Genomic DNA, 16,952 nt, shown 5'->3' on the forward strand with positions numbered 1-16,952 from the left:
GCAAAATTCATGAATTCAAGAACGAAAATCTAACCTAACCTAACAAATAATTCAATATGTCGACTAAATGTATTTTCAAAATTTGTTTGCCGCTGGCTTCCTGTAAAACGACAAGAACCATGTTTTATTTAGATATGAATTGTATCTCAGTACTATACGACCCAAAGAGGTCGGACGGTTTTTGATATATGACTTTATATTTCCGATACAAAATTTCACGGTAAAATGTGCACGTGCAAATTTCCGGACACGGTAGAAGCAAGGTACGCCTGAACGCATAGAGGGAAATACTACGCCTAATGGTTGTCTGTGGCAAAGAAGTTTCACTTTAAAAAAAAAATAGAATTGACCAGGTAATTTACCACGACTGTAACTGTGCATATTTGCGTTAAAATACGTTTCATGCACACTCATTGTTTTTTTCTTATCGCTATTTCAGGCCAATTTCCTTAAATAAAAAAAATAATAAGAGATATAGTATGATATACGAAGCCAATCACCTTATGGCCAACGCACCCTTATCAAATATGGAAAAAAACGTGACTATCATAAATTTGCGGAGATGCGATTTCTTCACGTACGCAGGAATTAAGCAGAACCAATGTGGTAATACTGGTAAAGGTTGCTATCGTAGACTGTACTGTCGAACAAGATCTTCTTGGCTACGTGTTAAAACTGTGAACTAACAAACTCCTCCCATTTTTAACCGCACTTCGATTATAGTACCTTCCGGTTAGCGACGAATTGTCCAACTGTGAACTAACAAGCTTCTCCCATTTTTAACCGCACTTCGATTATAGCGCCTTCCTGTTAGCGACGAATTGTCCAACTGTGAACTAAGAAGCTCCTCCTATTTATTCGACGACAGCGACTTCTGGCTGATGCCTAAATCTTCTGTGAATTCTCATTTCTTGAATTTGAAACGGTGAAATAAAGCAGCCGAATTTATTCCATATCTAATATATTAAAAAGGTCTCGAATTTGAGCTCAAATGGATTCCATCGGTAGAAAATTTAGGCAAAATGAGTTTAAAAAAAAGATACCTATATCTCGAGAAATCAATGAATCTACCTCAAATAAAAATTAATTCGAGAATTGTCGACTCTCGAGAAACGATAAAAGTCTAGAAATCACAAGCTATTATCGAACCTCTTCTTCTTTTGCCATATCCGCCCCTTAACTGGAGCATATGGACACCACGCGGCGCCTCCAAGAATCCCTGTCGCTCGCCAGTCTTTTTGCTTCATTCCATATCAAACCAGCATCCCGTAGCTCCGCCTTATACACTCTGTAGATTGTATTTAGCGGCCTTCCAGGACGCCGGAATCCGGTTGGCTTGAAGAACAGGCAAGCCAGGTTGAAAGAGGCTGCTTGGTGCGTTCTCTTATCTCCTAAAGTCGTACCACCGCACACCCAGTATTCGTCGCAAACATCTGTTTTTGAAGCTCAGTATACGGTTGGTCTGAGCCTTCGTAATGTGCTATGATTCGCTACCGTAAAGCAGCACCGTCAAAATGCAAGCGTCGAATAGGCGGCATTTAGTTTTGACCGAGTACAATCGTGAGTCCCAGACTTTCCGCATCGAGTTTAATGTTGCTCCAGCCATTCCCATTCGGATAGCGAGCTCTTTCTGCGAAATGCCACATCCCGTGATGTGTACCCCCAGGTACTTGAAGCTGTCAACCTTGCGGTAATGTTATTTTATTCTAGTTGCAAGCATGGGATCCTTGACATCATTAGCACCACGAGATGCGACCAAGCAAATCTATTTTTGACTAATATGACCCAATTATGCGCTCAACCCACAACAACCGCGCCTCACCGCTTCCACCACATACTACGGACTGCATTTTTCATACTGTTTGTATATGACGTTCGACAGTGGCGAAGGGTGGAGGTAGGCTGTTGATATCTGATATAAATAGTGCACACTTAACTTTGTCAGTCAAGCCCATTTGTTTTCATTAAACTAAGGCTATAATTTGTTTAAATAGTGTTTGTTAGTTTTTAAATTTCTATTAAACCCTGCTTAATCGAAGCCATAGTAGATAATAGTCAAAAACTACTCGTTTATCTATAAAATATCTAAAATTATACCAATGAACCTTACCAATTTTTAGATATTTTATAGATAGTAGAATATTTTTAAAATAATTCAACGAATTCGATTCATCAAATAATTATGACTGAAAATCTGTGCACTATATTTATCGGATCGCCCAGAGCATACCTAAACTATTATGATTTGATTTATTCCACTTACGTGAATATGAGAATGGTTGAGTGTAATATGTAGATCATAGCCCCCACATACTGATGCGGGCCCCCCCACCTATCGCTTAAGATAATGGCAGTTTGACGCTATGCAGTAGTGTTTTCCAAATAGTGTACGTGGTAAAATTATTGTGTATATTTTTTTTTTTGTATATTCTAATACATCCATTTGAATTATGGAGTTGTCGAGTATCGATACACAATTAAAAATTGTATTGTACAACTACATAATTTTAAATAATAAGATTAAAGAAAGAAAATAGCACCGCAGGCGACTTTTGTTAACTATTTGAGAGAATTTGTGATACGTGTATCTGGTCGACTCGACACGCCGGGCCCATCCTAAACCCGGGCCCCCAGGCTAGAGCCCTGTCAGCCAGCCCCCCCCCCCCTTTGTGGAGGCCATATATTTCCATCCAAAGATAGTCATCTATAATGCTTTACTGGAATCATTCCACTATGGCACCGTGTGCGATTCGCAGGTGTATTCAGTGCGCAGGTGCAACAAATCCTGGCACCTAGAATTTTCGTTGAGTTAGCGTATTTTGATATTGTTTGTTTTTGAAATACTTATAATAGTAAAGTTAGCCCTTTAATATTGGCACAAACTGCTTAGAGACTCTTCAGGACTGCGAACTCAAAGAAGGGAAATGGGTTGTGCGTACTGGGAACCCTATTTTAATAAATATATTAACCCATTTTGTAAAAATTCTACGACTTTTAAGCAAGTTCTCGAAGAAAATCATCCTATACTTGGAACATAGTACATACATGCCGTAGAAATATTAGTACAGTCATTGATATAATATATCATTTGACAAAGTTAATATACATGTACGATATACAGTAGCCATATTTATTCTTGGCGTTGTCGACGTCATTTATATGAGACGTGCGGCACTTAATCAATTACTTCTGTCTCCCTTCTTCTACTGTCGAACAAGAACGTCTTGTCCACGTGTTAAAACCGTGAACTAGCAATCCCCGCCAGTGCAGTTAATCGAACTACCGTTTTCAAATGAGGAACGCCCCAAATTTATCATTTCATTTTACGCTCACGTAGTGTACGGATCTATCAATTTACGTTATTTGAAGCTTTTTCTTATAAAACTATGTAAAAAACGGTCAGGAGTGATGTTAGAATTCTTATTAGTATTTTTGTTAGTTTATTGCGATAAAAAGGAGTCCCATCTAGAAAGAGAGCCGTTATATTATTTAAATACGCATCTTGAGTGCGTTGCCGCCATGACAGGTACATCACTGAGAAGTCATCTATATGCGACTAGAGCAACTTTTGTCAACGACCTGTTATCGCCGATTTCTTATTGTCGGACTGTACTATCTATTGAATTTGCTAGCTACACCCACATTATAACGTATATTTCGCTATATCTAGGGGTGCGCATCTTTTCTTGTACCTCATCCAATATCATTGCAATGTCTTCAAAGAGTCTACCAAATTGATACCAATAATGTATGATTCTATGAAGTTTCGTTAATGTCCAGTTGTTTTTTAGTTATAACTAAACAATCATACAGATACCATAATTTTATTATTAGTATAAATATGGTCTCTACATCGCTCTCGGCAACATTTGTTTACATTTTTTGCAATAAGTAAAATAACCAATAAGTAAAATAATAATAATAAATTTGCAATAAGTAAAATAATAATAATAAATAATAAGTATATGATTCGTGCGATACCATGCGGCACCCCGACAATTAAAGCGCCCGGACATTGCCGCCAAACCAAATGAGCCCGTCCCAGTGCTCGTCAATACCGCCCGGACAAATCCGCCAAGACAAAACCTCCCGCAAAAATACAAAAATATAAAAACAAATGCTTTTTGATTTTTCGAATTGCGTATCGATTGAAATTTACATACTTACGATAATTAATGTAATAAAATTATTGCATTAATTAATTTGTTTTGAATATTTATACGAATTAGGCTCACTTAATTCTTTATAATTATATATAGAAGAAACTATTTCGAAGGGAAGCAGTGGACTGTATTGGTAGGTTTGGATTGTAATTGCAAACGACTGTGAGGAGCTTGTAATGCGGAGTAACGAATAGACGATGCAGTGTCATTGACTTTGAACATGAATAGTAGCTTTCGTAGATGGCGATTGTATGCCCAGGATGTACGCACAAGTTGATATGTGAAATATCTGTTTCAATGTTGATTATTGAACGTTTTGTTTTACACTTGAGCCGGTCATCATCACCCGGGGTCGATCTACTCCTAGATGCTACTACTAGCTCCATCTACTCTTCTCGGTCCCTAGTTCTTTGCTTCCATGTACAAATACCGAACTTTACGTTCATCTATGCAGCGAGTTTTAGGGTGTCCATGTGGATGGTTAGTTTCCGTTGGGTACCACTGTATGACGCCATTTGTCCAGCGTTTGTCCACTCGCCGCTCGATTTGAGTGCCATTAATGAGGATTGCTTTTGAATTTTGTTTACTCGAGCAGGTATACCCACGATAATGGGAGGAAGATAGACAGGACATAACATAGCTCATATGTTAAATAAACATATTCATTATTATTATATTTTATTGCATTTTTTCTCAGTGATGTTTATTATGTTAAAAAGTATTTCTCGCATGGAATACTCAGTGTCAGCATTATTCAATAAATAGAATATCACGATTGAATGAACATCTCACTCCGTTTTTATCTTGATCGTATAACAGTCACTCCACTACAGTCACCCAGTATCGCTAAGCCTTGGGCTATATATCTCACTTGTTTTTATCTTATATTATTGGCTAAACTGTACTTGTAAATTCGGAAAACAACTCGCTATCTCCACCAGCAACTACCAGCCTTCATACTCCGCTAATCACATCTCACATCATCAATCCTCATCTCCACACACGTTTCACTCCAAACTATATCATATTTTTTTTTACAAAAATCATAAACCGGTTTCGTACTTTAATACATTTTTAGCTAATCTGTAGACAAAAATAAATTTGATTTTTCAAGGAAATTATATTGTATGCTCAAAATAATTCTAATTATATATCAAAAATGTCTTCATCTGTTTCATTCTGCCAATCATCTTTGATCATATCGGCAGCCTTTTCTCCGATCATAATGCACGGCGCGTTGGTGTTTCCGCTTACAATCTCTGGCATAATACTTGCATCAGCCACTCTTAAACCTTTGATTCCGATAACTTTCAGAGTTGGACTGACAACAGCTGTTACATCATCAGACGGTCCCATTTTGACAGATCCTGCTGGATGATACATAGTCGTGGATGTATGGGCCATATAGCACGTCCAGTATTCTCTACTTTTAAATGTGTATTTGCTACACTCCGGTAATACTATTTCTTCAAGTTTTATATTATCTTTTTTTAATGCTGATGTATTCTCTATTTTTATTATTTCTTGAATTCCTCTCAATAATGTTTCCACATCTTCATTTTCATGGAAGTAGTTGGGAAATATGCGCGGACTGTCGAGAGGGTTCGTGCTATTTAATAAAATTTTGCCTTTGGACTTCGGTTGTAGCAGGCAGACCATCGGTACAAAAACGTTGGCGTTCGTATACAATAACGCATTTGAGCGTCGGAACTCTTCACTGATATGAAGAACAGTTCCATTTGTGGGTGGTCTAACATATAAGTGGTACTGTACGTCCGGATATGGTGAATCTTTTTTCGTATTTATAAATCCTATAGTATTAGATTCTCCAATGGATGACAGTCTTCCTCTACGCTGTGTTAAATATGTTGCCAAACTCAACGCAGTGTCTTTGTCGCTTTCCGCTTGAGCTCTTCCTTTGTTAAATGTAAAAAATAATCTGATGTTTGAGTGATCTTGCAAATTTTCTCCCACTGGTAAATCAGCGATTGTTTTTATTCCCATGTCTGTTAAATGTTGTGAGGGTCCAATGCCTGATAACATTAACAATTGGGGAGAGTTGACAGCACCGCCTGAGACTATTATTTCTTTCTTTGCTTTTATCTCCACGGATTGACCGTTTACCAATTGAACGACAACCCCAACGGCTTTTTTATTCTTCTCATCGATGTTTATTTTTGTTACTAATGCATTTTTCAAAACGAAAAGATTTCTCCGGCTTTTTATTGGCGAAAGAAACGCCCTTGCAGATGACATACGTTGGCCATTTACTAAAGTTCCTTGAACTTTTGTGAATCCTAAGTAATTCTCACCGGAATTTATATCGACAATATTATCATGCCCAAGTTGTTGAACCGCTGCTAGTATCTTGTCTCCCCACAATCCTGTATCATTAAATGCCCCCACATTTAAATATCCACCAACTCCGTGTGATTGTGTAAAGTTTTCATTCGCTAGAATGTTCGGATCTTCTAAATTCTCGCTCTTTTTGAAGTACTGAAGAACATTCTTGTATCCCCACCCAGTGTTACCTTTCCTCTCCCATTCGTCGTAGTCTCTCGGGTTTCCTCTGACATACAGCATTGCGTTGATCGCGCTGGTTCCTCCCAAAGTTTTCCCTCTTGGCCAGCGGCACTGACGGTCTTCCATTATCAAACAGAATCTTGGATCTTTTTCGGCCTTATACTTCCAATCCATATCGGTATTGAAAGCGAACGTAAACAAAGCTGGCACCTGGAAAATGATTCAAGTTGGTATACTGTTATTTTTTAACAACATTGTTGCCATATAATTAAACTATACGTGGGTACTTGGCTTATATAATTCTATTGATTTATAAAATGGGTTATCACTATACATTCACCCTATTGTAACATAGTTTTTTTTCTTTTTCGCTCACGACCTGAGCTTTTTTAGGTATGAGTGACATTTCTAATCGAGTTCGCGGTTATCTTATGATATTTTCAAAATCCAAAGTTTTCCAATGAAAGAAAGTTTTTGAGGGAGACCAGCCTTGGCTTTTAATGTCATAAAACTATTTTTTTGAGATCTTGACATCGCCTTTTAATCAAAATTAGTACCTACCATTGGTTAATACCTTAATTTAAAAATAATTACAAGATAAAAAGAAATTTTCATATACAACGTTTTTAAATTTTCTGTTGAATTATTATGCTCAATATGCTCAAACTTGTACTTGATATGAAGTAAATAAAAAACAAACAAACAAATATAGAATACTGAAATGTCATTTTGATTTCTATAGTAACGCACGTATATGTTTATAATTTAGTTGGTTGGACCACCCCTTTAGCAACCAATGACAGTATTTTACTTTTTACTTTCCATACAAAACAGAATTAACTGAAAATGAATTCAATTCTGCTTAAAAATGGCTAAAAGTATTAAAAGAATGCATTGGCATCGTGTTCTGATATATTCTGAAAGTTTCAAATGTCTAACCAGTCGGGAAGGGAAGTTAGTTAAAAATCGATTGCAAGATTTGTACTGGACAAAAAACCACCGGACACAAGAATATGAGCTAATAAAACGTTGTAATAACTAAATGATAGATATATTCTAATATTATATTATAAATATTGATGTTCTCTACTCTATGGAAACCCATATGATCTTCTGAGGATCGATCATGTTTTTTTTTTTTTTTAAATATAATTGACGAATAACTTTATTCATAAGATTTAAGAATGTAACATTATTTTTTAAATATGCTAAAGAAGTTCAACCCTAGGCACAATGGCAGGCTGACCAACTCTTCCCTTCCATCGAACATGGATATACACCTAATAGATTTAATCGCTAACCATTTGAAGAATCTATTATTTATCATGAGATTTATCTTACCTCGCTTTCAGCTTTTGGATTTCCACCGGCTTCCACCAGCAGGACGTTCCAGCTTGGAATTTCTGTCAGTCTGTTTGCTATGACCGATCCGGAGGATCCTGCGCCAACCACAATGAAATCAAACACCTGGAGACCTGAAAATCGTGGGATTATTTTAAAAATTGCTCGTAATTACTAGTCGCAAAATGATCCGTATTCCAACGGCAGCACAAATAGGGGTCCCAGTGAAATGCCGAATGCTGAAATCCCGAATATCCGAAATCCCGAATGGCCGAAATCCCGAAAGTCTAAATCCCGAATGCTGAAATCCCGAATAGCGGAATCCCGAAGGCCGAAATCCCGAAAAATAAAAAAATACAAACATCAATAATTGCGCAATTTTTTTCAAACCCCATTTTTTGTGGAAAATGGGTTTTTGTCTCTTGTAAAATTTGCGCAATTCAAGATAAGTGTGGAGATTGCGCAATTTTTTTGCAGGAGAGACAAAAACACATTTGTTCTCCAAAAAATGGTTTTTTGTCTCTTGTAAAATTCGCGCAATTATTGATGTTTGTATTATTTTGTTTTTTGGGATTTCGACCTGCGGGATTCCGTTCATTCGGGATTTCAGCATTCGGGATTTCGGCATTCGGGATTTCGGCCTTCGGGATTTCGGCTTTCGGGATTTAGGCTTTCGGGATTTCGGCCATTCGGGATTTCGGTCATTCGGGATTTCAGCATTCGGGATTTCGGCCTTTGGGATTTTGTCCGGCACCCGTTAATAAGATAATTTTTTCCATCAAATAAATAAATCTGAAAAAATGTGTAAAATGGACATACTAAAGATGTTTGTAACATTAATAACTAATTCTCTAAAAAAATATGCTTCTATTAGCTTAAAATCATGTAAATATCAATAAATCTTAAACGTTGTACCTTTGGACGCGTCCACAGCGTACAACCAGCAATATGTCCAAAGGTATAACAAATCAAAATTTTACATTAAAAGTGTGCTGAAGTTTTTTTGAGTATACATTTTGACAAAATGCATTCCTTTAACTTAACAATTAAATAATTCACAAATCAAATTACATTTATAAGTTGTATCCAATGATCTCTCAATAATTATGATAAAATAAACAGTAAATGGTCAAATGCTTACTTTTGGATCTAAAAAACACAAATTCAAAATAATTCATAATTTGGCAGCGTTCCTGGACTGAAAATTTGATTGGGTGTTGCCAGAGTTATATGTGCGTAAATCCCTAAACACTGTTTTGCAAAAATATGAATACCTACCGAAATAAAGCCCCTGTCCACAGGTACAACACTCTCCCATATAATAATGTTAAAATGCGCGATATAAAGCTTTTTCAATCGTGATTTTTCGTTCACTAATTTCAAACTAATCGCAGTTTATTGTCTTTATTTTTGTGTTACTTTCCATTATGACTTTCGAAATTATTAATTACATCAATCCAACACCGTTGTAGTCTACCTATATTACGAGCTTTACCTCATAGATGAAATACAACTTTAAATGGTAAGAAAGATCCTACCTCCATTAAGAAGTTTCTCGGTGTAGTCCGGCGGCCATGATGCGTCATCATTCAGCTCACATCGGGCGGTCAGAAGTGTGCTGAAGCCAGCCAATATGAGAGAAGACATCGCCCCCGGCAATTCGCAGGATCCAGTCGAGTTGGATATATCCATGGTCTTTACCGTTCACCGTCGTTTTCGACGTACAGGTCGATAAAAATAAAATTCGCCTGTGACACTAGTCTCGTAAATATTAACCTTGAATAAAGATTAAAAAAAATGAAATTGTATATCGTCACTAATTTTATACAAACATAGTATCTCAAAAAACACAACTTTTCAAGAGAGGCAAACACCACCTTTTCTTCTATAAAATACCGATTTAGTGTTTAGGATGAAAACAAATGTTATATTTCTTCAAACTATCGCACTATTCTTTCGACCGATCATATTGTCTAAGAGACGAGAATGCATTGCAACTTTACTGTGAATCATTCCACAATATCACTGCAGTAAACACGTATCTTGACTTACGAGAAAGAACTTCAGTGTAATCATATGTCGGAGTTCAGTATTCTGTGTACTTACTAACACGTAACTCGAGATACGAGTTTGTAATATTTATAAAAGTCTTTTATTGTGATACGTGTCAGTGGAATATTTGCGTATTGAAATTCTGAATTCATTACATCAAACAACTCAAAACTGACAAAAACTGAGATACGTGTTTGTAGATAATTAACGACGATATCTCTCTGTTTCTATCGCTATGATTCTGATCTTAATCTGTACCCGGGGGGCATAGGACATCATGTCCATTTTTGCCAAAAATGACTTTTCAACACAGAAATACTTAAGTTTTTTTTATCTATCTAGGGGTATACAACAGTATCTCCAATTCGGTATATTAACAGAAATAGTAGTGTATAAAACAACACTATATCCATTTTTCCAACTTATAGTTTTTCATTTTTAAGTTTATAAGGAAATAATGTTGTTAGCGTCAACATCAGCTCAAAATCCTAGAGAATGTTTACCACCAGGTAAATATTCACACCTACAATAATAATGAACCTATCTACTGTAGATGTGCTCTGTGAAATGATATATTTTTAAGTAAGTACTGAAGTGTTAGAATGAGTTGTTTGGTTTAAATTTATGGTCATATAATTTCGCACAAGTTTATTCTCCATACATAATTCCGTCACTGTTCTGGCAGAAGACACTAATTCGAAAAAAATTACATATTGAGTTAGTTATACCAAAATGTTCCTCATTTCAAACTTTACCGTCTGGAAACCATCTCAATAAACAAATAGTCTTTATTTTAAAGTCATCCTTTTTACGATTACTCAATAAACTCACATGATAGACCATTTCAAACATTTTAAAAACTTCAAAGTCAAATTACTCAAAACTAGTATTCTCCAGTTAGTGTGTTCTGCCAGAACAGAGACGATTTACATGTTTTTATTACCACCAATTATTATTTTATTACCGTAACGATTAGGGAACAATTAAAAGATACCCTTAATTTTGCAATAGTGGGAAATACATTGTTACATGCAGAGAGCTTCGATTAATCTTCGATCAACATCTTGTCGAAGAAGAGATGGCATGTAGAGTTGTTTCATTAGACTGACCGGGTGACATGTGTTGAAGTTCTCAATCGAACAGGAAATGACCACAGAACAGATAATAAATAGAATACCGATGCGCTATATTCAATACACCGCATGGTGAAGCAGGCTTTTGAATGTGTGAGTGTCCTACGAAAATGAAGCACGCATTATGCACGTGCAATAGTGTGTGTAATACACCAACATTAAATGAGCGTAAATGCATAAACCGAGAGCAGTTTTCAATATTCGACGTAAAACGTATTCTAAACACGTGTGTAAGTTTAACCCGGATTCTTCCTTACTCGAGTCGGTTACCTGCTAACGCCTTACCCGTTGTGTATTTCAGTTACCATTATTTCTGAGTTCTCTGGAAAGGACCAAGAAGTTCTGCGTAGTATCAAAACCAGAAAACTACAGTACCTCGGCCACATTATGAGAGGGCAAAAGTACAGCATCCCCAGATTGTCATTCAAGAAAAGAACAATGGTAAGTGTAGCAGAGGATGACACCGCATTACATGATTTAAAAACCTCCGTGATTGGTACGAGTGCTGCTCCACTGAACTGTTCCGGGTAGCAGATGACAAAGCTAAGATCGCCTTGATGGTGGCTGACCTCCGCTAGGGCATGGTATAAAAAGAAGAAGATACCCTTTGCATAACATACAAGACTAAACAAGTAATCATCGATATTGTCATACCCCACACCCATTAATAATAAAAAGTATAATGGTATAATGTCCGCTTCGACAACTCAATGGAGGGCATTCAGGAGACAATCGACATGTTGCATGACAACTCGTCTCGCATTGGTTTGAAAATCAACGCGAAGAAAACCAACGTTTTATGCAACAGCACCTGTCCTGATCCATATTTCCCTCTGATTAGCGAGGAGCAAAATATCGAGAGCGTCGACAGCTTTAAATACCTGGGGGGTTCACTTCACGGGAGATGGCATTTTGGAGAGAGAGCTCGCTACCCGAATGGGAATGGCTGGAGCAATATTCAACTCGATGCGGAATGTTGGGACTCACGATTGTAGTCGGTCAAAACCAAATGCCGCCTATTCGACGCTTGCATTCTGACGGTGCCTTTTTACGGTAGTGAATCATGGCACCTTACGAAGGCTCAGAGCAACCGTATACTGAGCTTCGAAAACAGATGTTTGCGACGGATACTGGGTGCGGGTGTGCTGTCGTATGACTTTAGGAGCAACGAGAAGATAAGAGAGCGCACCAAGCAGCCTCTCATCACGCCGGATTCCGGCGTCCTGGAAGGGCACTAAATACCTTCTATAAAGTGTATATGGCGGAGCTACGGGATGCTGGTTTGGTCTGGAACGATGTAAAACAACTGGCGAGCGACAGAGATTCTTGGAGGCGCCACGTGGTGTCCATATGCTCCGTTTTTATTAGCTTGTATTCTTGTTTGTCCGGTGGTTGTTTGTCCAGTACAAATCTTGCAATCGATTTTTGACTAACTTCCCGACTAGCTATACATTTAAAACTTTTAGAATATATCAGAACACGATGCCAATGCATTATTTTAATACTTTTAGCTATCTTTAAGCAGAATATAATTCATTTTCAGTTAATTCTGTTTTGTATAGGTTATTTCAGAAAAATCTGTAAAAGGTAAAAGACTATTATTGGTTGCTAAGGGGTTGGTCCTAGCAATTTAATTATTAATATATACGTGCGTTACTGTGGAAATCAAAATGACATTTCAGTATTCTATATTATTAGTTGTTTGTTTATTTGTTTTTTATTTACTTCATATCAGTACAAGTTTGAGCATATTGAGCATAATAATTCAACAGAAAATTTAAAAACGTTGTATATAAAAAGTTCTTTTTATCTTGTAATTATTATATATTATATTATAAAAACAGATGTGTTATATAATGGCCCATCTAGTTCAGATGGTCAAATTAATTTTTCCACGAAATAGATCGCTAATTTTAAGGATTTCATGAACAGGAACGTCGCTCCGGTTCGCTCTATTCCATTTCAAGCCCTGCTTTTTCTGATATGTAGACTTTTGATTGAAAATCTAAAATTAACCTCCCTAATTTGGTTCTGAGGTTTGAAGTTTTTAAATAGGATATTCTCAATGTTTGTTTAAAGCGACATGTAAATATTTGAAAACCGTTTGTGCTTGGCCTCCCCTCTATCCGCGATAGAAGTGACACGTATTTGCTATTAGTGTTTGGATAGCAAGCGGTTCTTAGAAATTTGATATATCACATAACACTTTCTTTCTATATATGAAAAATAACTTCAGATTATCAGTGACATAATTGTAAAAAAAATAGGTTCGATGAAAGGGAAGATAAAATGTCGACCGATTTACGTATTCCAGCAACTCATTCTAATTAAATCAAACAAGACGCCATTTTTTATTTTATCACTTCACTAAATAATAAAAAAATGTGTGAGATAATTTTTTCACCTTGTCTGTAAAAGTTGAAAATTAATTAAATAATGCACCTTGCGGCAATACAGCTTATTTGCGACGAAACGTATATTTTTAACAATTTTATTTATATATATTTAAAAAAAAAATGTACATTGGTGTCAAACCTTTTGACTTGGGACATTCTTTGCGGTCCGTATGGGATGCCATGATCGGCGAGACTATTACGAAATTGAAAGTAATTTAAAACGCTGATATTTTCAAAATTATTTCAGTTAATTATAGGGTTGGTGTTGATTCAGTGACAGATACGTCTAATAACGCACCCTTCACTGACAGTGGTACGGGGAATGCAATTGATGGCTTAGTAACATCTATCGATGAAAAAGATAACTAAAACTCGCAGTCGATAAAACAGATCACTGCAGCAAAACTCACTGAGTTGACGTTGCAAAGTTAGTCGCATTTGAACAATCAAATAATAATTAACAATCAAAGTCAATTTTGTGTAATTATTTAATCTTATCCATATAATGTAGTTGTGAAAACGACAAAAAATGGGAAAAAACAAATTGGGGACCCCTTCGATAAATAAACAGCTACAATGGCATGAATGTTGTCAGTCGCCCAAAATCTGTATGTACCTACCATGTATTGCAACAAAACATGCGAGTGATGGTTTCCAATCCTGGTATCCTAATGAATTTGAATTTACAGGCGCATGTCAATTACCTACGTGGTCGCAGCCATGATTTATTCTGGATCGAAACCGTTTCCTCTTGTCAAGCCTATCAGGCACCATTAGCGGGTGGTGCAAGATTAGTAAATGCGCTCCCTAAAGACATAGACATTTTTAATGTTGTACTTTAACTATTAACAAAAAGTTTTTTTTTTTTTTTGTAATTATTATTATAAATTTTTTTCTATATCTTCTTCTCTCGGTGAGGGTAATGTTTGACTTATAATGTAAATCTCATGTTGTGTACGTATTGAATTTAGATTCTTTATGTCCACAAAGTTTTGTATTCTTAAATAAATAAATAAATATGTGTTTGGAGGAACTCTAAATGTACGTATATATCATCAAAAATGGCATCCGAAAATTAGACAGAAAATTATGCGCCAGTGTGAAATATACCTTCAAATATGTCACGTGACCAAACCGCGCACTTGATATCGTTATTTGCATTTTTATCTCATTAATTTGTTTTGTCAAAAATACAGAGCAGACTTTTAAGAAAATTAAAAAAGGTGCCACTCACTGCTGCATATAGTTTTTTGTTGACCGGACAAAACATAACAAGACAAAACAGAACATGACAAAACAGAACAGTGACAAAACAGAACAGCCAGGGGAAAAATGAAACATTAATTTTTGTGGAATCTATTTATTAATTAAATTTTAAACGAAATACATGTACTTATATAATATATAAATATTTAATATTAAAAAAAAAAAACAATTTTTAAGTATATTTATATAAGTACTTTCATTTTTTTTACAATACCGTTATTTTGAAGATAATACATTTTTTTATATATAGAGTATATAAAAATTTGCACAATTCAAGATAAGTGTAACGATTGCGCAATATTTTACAGGAGAGACAAAAAAGCATTTTTTTATCTCTCTTAATTATTTTTTGGGGTTTCGGCAATGACATATTAAATGGACGACTCACTTCATACCCGGCGCGCACGAGAAATTGTGCATGAAAGTCATTCACAGATGTATAGGTAGATGTCACGTAACCATTGACGTATCCGTTTCCATTATGCGATACAAGCTTCGAGAATTTATAGTAATATAACCTTTATTGTAATGGCGTATTAGTGTCATGACTCATTGCGTTAGAAACAGATTCTCGGTTACTTACGACTTCTCGGAGATTAGACGCAAGTGAACCCAGCGAATCACAGGCGACTGACTGTCCAATGGTTCCTGTCATTCAATTGCATTGAATAAACATTCATCAATATCTTAAAATGGCATTTTATAAATAATAAATAATACTAACACATGCAAAGTGATATCCCATCTTTCTTGGAGTGTTTAGTAGATTTTTTTACAATTTTTAACTAGGCACATTGGCATTTTGTAACACAATAATAACGGTGGAGTCGAAACCTGACGGTCAGAAATTTTGTATGGGCAGACCCAGCGGTGTCGCCAGACCGCTTGCAAGCAGAATGTTCATTTGAGCGTAGGATACCGATATTAAAATATGAATTTCGCCATCCGGCAGACCCGACACAAAGTGAGTGTCATTTTATTTTCTAGATGCTTCGTCCATATTAATGTCATTGGGTTTCGGCCTTCGGGATTTCGACCCAAACCCATCCTAAGCTTGCCGGCAACACCGAGTTAAGTTTATTTGAGGCTTTCTAGCGATTAGGAATGCAGAAATTAGGTATATAATTTGATTTATTATGGCCTATTGAAAATCTCTGCTATTAAAAATCTATCAACATAATAGAGATAGGACAATTATTTCAATATTAAATTTATATTTTTCCTGAAAGGTCATAGTTATAGTTATCGTTGTTCTGTTTTGTCACTGTTCTGTTTTGTCGTGTTCTGCTTTGTCTTAGTTTTTCAAATCAAATCAATTTATTTATTTTACATATAATGAACATAACAAATTATAAATTCAAAGCGTTCACGACATGACATAAAATAAGTGTTAACAATTGTTTTTAAAATTAAAATACAGAGAATATGACTTAATAATACAATAAGTAATAAAATAAGAAATAAAATAAGAAAAAAATAAAGCAACAAAAATAAAAGTAGATGGAAGCACACAGAGTGAACTATCGATAGACTCTTAAAAAATCATTAAACAACGTCCACCTAAATTCACTCTCACGTAAGTGGAATATATCAATATCCGAAACGATTTCGTTAAACATGGTTATTGCCCTCCCAATTAGCATCACTAATGGCAGGTTAGTTCTGCACCTTGGGAGAACAAACAACGGATGCCCTCGATTCCTAAAGTAATTATCCGAGACACACAAGCCAACACCACCAAGAATGGCAGAATTCACATTTACGCCGCGTATAAGTCGGAAAAAATATAATAGCTAAATAAAGATCCCTTCTAAATTTAAGCTACAGTATGTAAGCATACCTAAGAGAAAGTCAGTCGGGTAGAGCCACGGATAACATACAGCCGAAAGTAAATGAGTCTCAAAAAATTCTTTTGGACTCTCTCCACCATAAGGCTGTACTTCAACTGATGGCCCAAACGATAGACCCACTATCAAGTCTGCTTCTAACTAAGGAGTTATAGAGAATTTTTAGTACCTTAACATCCGAAAAGACCCGGGAAGTACGCAAGACAAAGCCCAACATTTTTAGCGCCTTTT

The 16,952-nt window shown here is 36.0% G+C and overlaps 1 pseudogene; it reads right to left on the reverse strand.

Annotated features, from left to right (window-relative positions):
* Positions 1-5,309: 5,309 nt before the first annotated feature.
* On the reverse strand, positions 5,310-9,719 carry LOC147069502 (glucose dehydrogenase [FAD, quinone] pseudogene; annotated as a pseudogene).
* Between the last annotated feature and the right edge of the window lie 7,233 nt (positions 9,720-16,952).

The sequence above is a fragment of the Rhyacophila brunnea genome, unplaced genomic scaffold, assembly GCF_057557595.1.
Source record: "Rhyacophila brunnea isolate RB1 unplaced genomic scaffold, BYU_Rbru_1.0 scaffold_23, whole genome shotgun sequence".
Lineage (NCBI taxonomy): Eukaryota > Metazoa > Arthropoda > Insecta > Trichoptera > Rhyacophilidae > Rhyacophila > Rhyacophila brunnea.